The 4,588-nt window shown below is 37.3% G+C and overlaps 1 protein-coding gene across 7 annotated transcripts in view; it reads right to left on the reverse strand.

The window, feature by feature from the left end:
* The window catches only part of shank3a (SH3 and multiple ankyrin repeat domains 3a), a 134,296-nt gene that overhangs the window by 23,006 nt on the left and 106,702 nt on the right, over positions 1-4,588 (reverse strand). The gene's annotated exons all lie outside the window — the stretch shown is intronic.

Below are 4,588 nucleotides of genomic sequence, written 5' to 3' on the forward strand. Positions count from 1 at the left end.
ATAAGGGGTCTTTGGGCTGCACTTCGTCTGGCCCCTCACCTAGGACCTGTCTGCCTTGGGTGACCCTACTAGGGGCATGAAGCCCCTGACAGCATAGCTCCTAAGATCATTGGGACACTCAAACCCCTCCACCACGATAAGGTGGCAGCCCAGGGAGAGGAGGTGGCAGCCCAGGGAGAGGGATGTTAGAAATGTTAGAAATAATTGAATTCGCTGAGCAGAGGGAGGAATTAAGCTACCACAGAGAAGCAATTATCATTAGCATTGTTCATTTATCATAACCTAACAGAATATAATTGTTGGATGGTAATTTTTTTTTGCTTTTAAAACTGTAAAATAATTGCATATTTTACCCAAGATTTTTTTTCTAAAGAATAATGTATTAGAACCTAAGTACCATTACTACAGTGTGTGATTGGGTACAGTATGTGTGTGTGTGGTTTCAGTCAGTTTGCAGATTTATCCGATGTGCATGCTGATAGAGATCGATGCCCTCTCCCCATCCTGATAATACACGCTGCATCTCCTCTGAATGGCAAAATGCTGACTAAACACCACATAACCCTTGGAGTCCACGCTAAAACTCTTAATTGGGTAAGGCTTTGAGAGCAGGGGCATCAGGGGAGTGATGTGAAAGTCACAGTATGTTGAAATGATTCTGCCTTAAAAACTCAGTCACACTAAGACAAGTTAATAAATTGATCAACATTAGTGTAATTAAAATTTAATCAATTGGAAGGATTTGATCTAATAATTTTATAAAGTTAAAAAGAGAAACAAACAGGTATTATACATGCAATAATAACTCCTCCACGTTGAGAGGAGCCAGTTGAGGTGGCTCGGGCATCTGGTGAGGATGCCTCCTGGACGCCTCCCCGGTGAGGTGTTCTGGGCACGTCCCACCGGGAGGAGGCCCAGAGGAAGACCCAGGACACGCTGGAGGGACTATGTTTCTCGGCTGGCCTGGGAACGCCTTGGGATTCCCCCGGAGGAGCTGGCCCAAGTGGCTGGGGAGAGGGAAGTCTGGGTCTCCCTGCTTAGGCTGCTGCCCCCGCGACCCGACCCCGGATAAGCGGAAGACAATGGATGGATGGATGGATAATAACATACACTGCCAAATTCACAAATGTGACAAAAATAACAACTTTTGACTGCTGTGGTGCCGCAAAACTCAAGGTTGTATTTGGACAGACAGGATAAGATGCCTGTGTGTGTATTGATGTCTATGTGGTCTGCACCTTTTAGGAAACTTTTAAGAAAACAGTTCAAAACATTTTAAACTTGAAACTTTAGACTTTGCAAAATTGCAGTGAGAAAACAAAATAACTGCTAAGAACTTTTCATCAGGTAAAAGCTCAGGGTTTAAGAAGTTTAACACTGCTTTTGACATGGTGAAACTCATTAACACAATTTTAATTACAGAAAATACAAGTAATGAATGAGTAACACATGATTCCATCTATGCCAACTATTCAGCAGGAAGAATGATAACTGATGATGCAATTCCAAAAAAAAGTTACATCCCATTAGGAAGATGTTTTTTTAGGTATAAAAAAGTGACGATACAAAAGAAAAAAAAAGATTCAAATAAGCTGACAAGTGATTGTATGTGTAAGTGACAAAATGTTGGTAGAATACTTGCAACAATTTGCACAACAAAAACTAACAAATACAAATCAAAATTTAAACCTATAAAAAAGTAGTTGCTGATGATTTTCTCACTTTGCTTCTCTATTCCTTCATCTGCCCTCTCATTATATTCCTGGTTACCGTATGAATGATGTAACTGTCCCTTGTTTCCAACCAGACAGGTTTTGCAAACTTTCTTTGAGGGTATAAAAAATGTGGCCATTAGTTTAGTCTAGATTTACTTTGACTCTAGAACCAGAAGTACAGTTGAACAGATAATGTGTCAGAGAAAAAAAAAACATATATAAAGGCAAACAAATAAGTTAGAAAAGAAAACTTTTTGTGAAAAAAAAAATTGGTTTTGAAAAGATAATCAGAAATTATTGAGGTGAAAAGAACAAAAATGTCAAGGGGAACTTGATGGTATTTTATGTGGGCTCAAAGTTAATTTGTGTTAACGCTAAGAAGAAAAAACATGGCATTTTTGTTTTTAGCACAGGCAGGAAACAGTGATGAAAGACGAGGTGCATGTGCAGAAAAAAATGTAGACTAGACAACAACTTTCTGTTCCACACACATGTTCATTCAGCTTTTTGTATTCTAAAACCCCTAACTTAAAACAGCAACAAGGAAAAAAGAACTAGCCAGGTTTAGTATTTGTTGTGAAATTTGTGGGTGTGAATGTGCACATTGACTGCGTTTCTTTGTGTGTAGCACATGTGTGTATGTGTGTAGTGTGTGATATCAGACACAGTTTAAAAATGTGAAATGTAGCTCATTCATCACAACTGTCATGTATTTTGTACAGCCCAGAAGCATCTAAAAGTAGGGCTCTGATAGCAGAGATAACCTCAACTCTCCTTTCATCCATCACACACACACACACACACACAGAGGAAACAAAAGACATGACAAAGGGCTTTTACTATAAGGTGGATACTCTTATTAATAATGAAACACTAACTGTACGTGTATCGATCAGCCATAATGTTATGACCATCTGTCCAACAATAAAGTAGGTCCTCCTTTTCTAATAGAGAACAAGAAGAATGAACATATTTGGGTGTCAGGAAGTATTTGGTAAATATCTGGATTTAAACAGAAGCCCTTTGGGAAAGTTCATGGCCTATTTAATGTCTTTCAAGCAAGCCATACTTGTTCAGTCTTTCTCCTCTAACTGAGCTGTCATAAGATTTAAAATTTAACCTGCTTGATTGAGGCCTGTAGACTCTGAAATGAAGCTCTTGGAATTTATTTTATTTCATTTTTTCTTTTAGCTCTGCACAGTTTGAACTCAAGGAAAACTTGCTGGGACGTCCACTCCTGGAAAGATCAATGACTCTCTTGGATTCTTTCAACATGTGAATAATCTAAGATTATGACCGATTTTTTTCCCTACCTTGGCATTAAACCTGAAGACTGCAGACCAGTAAAATGCCAAACAGTCTGCTTTCATAGAGCTGCTCCCACCAGCTGATGATCAGTTAATCGAGTGTGTAGATCCGTTGAACCTAGTTACTCCATACTGTTATTTCTAAGAAATTGGTTTAGTTTTTGTTTGATAAATTGTATCAATGTTTAAAATTTTGTGTTAAGTTGTTCATCAGAGGTTGTATTTAACATATTTAAAAAAAAAACTGTAAAAAAGTGTTTTTCTTTTAAAAAACTACTGCTCTAACGAAAAAGCTTTTGAATTAAAAAGACTGAATTGACTGTATATCCAGTTGAATCAGAGCTCCTGCTCTCTATAAACCACTCACACAGCACTGACATAGCTAACAAAAATGCAATACGATGTCATAGTACTGACAAAACAGAAATAAAGAGGAGATGAGACGGAGGTCATGTTTTTTTCTGAGAAATATATGAAGTAAAATTGCTTGAGAGTGCACAATACCACTTGGCCTTCAAATGCACTTTGCAAAGAATCCTCTTCTAATTTAAGAATCTTGAGAAAATCTCATTGTACAACCTAAGGTCTTCACTAAAATGTATACAGCACATGAACAAGTCTACAGTAAAATTTCAACCTAAAAGGAAAGTTTCTCATGAGCTGTGCAGTACATATAAAGTTGTAGAGCATAATTGAGGTTTTAAGAGTTTCCTCATTGTTCTAGTCTCAAACAGGTAAAACTAAGTAGAACTCTGTCCTTAATAAAAGCCTTCTGAAACTTTTTGTCAACTTTCTTTTTAAACATTTTACTGTATGTTTGGCATTGCACAAATAAATATATAAGGAGTAATAGCTCCAATAGCAAAGAGACAATGATAGAAAGTATAAACAAAAAGGGAATAAATTTGATGCAACAATAATGCAAATTATGAAAATATTTTACATCAGATAGATTTGAAGCTCATTAGGTCTTTGTTCACTTATGGGTCACTTGATCTGAACTGGTTTTACTTGTCTTAGGTTTATTTTTGACTGAGGAGACCAGAGGTACCACAGTTAAAGCACTCTGATATGAGAAGCAGCTTATGCATTACTCAGTTTTCAGGAATCTATACTTCACATTTTCTATATACATTAGGAAAAAACACTTTATACCATAGTCTTGTACAGTCTATGAGTGAATAATGCTTAAATGTATAACTACACAAAGCCAAAATCAGATGGTGCAGAAAATGTTTTTGTAACTTTATTTACACTCATATTTCCAGCTATTGTCATCATAAGCTTGAAAATGATCAGCTTGTACTCTAACCTGGAAGCAGAACTACAAGCTATTTTGTTTACATACTACAAACACACAGATAAAATAAAGACATAAACAGTCAGCTGAACCAAAGTTATTTTTCTATCTAAACTGTTGTGAAAGGTGAAAATGGTGGAAACGAGACGAGTCACAAACCTGACCCAGTGAGACCTCACAGTGAGGAAACTCAGGCCCTATCTGGTCAGGAGGGGGAGAGCAACCCTCCATATCAAGATAACATCACCCAGCCTGCTGTGACCGGG

The sequence above is a fragment of the Kryptolebias marmoratus genome, linkage group LG11, assembly GCF_001649575.2.
Source record: "Kryptolebias marmoratus isolate JLee-2015 linkage group LG11, ASM164957v2, whole genome shotgun sequence".
In the NCBI taxonomy this organism is placed as follows: Eukaryota; Metazoa; Chordata; class Actinopteri; order Cyprinodontiformes; family Rivulidae; genus Kryptolebias; species Kryptolebias marmoratus.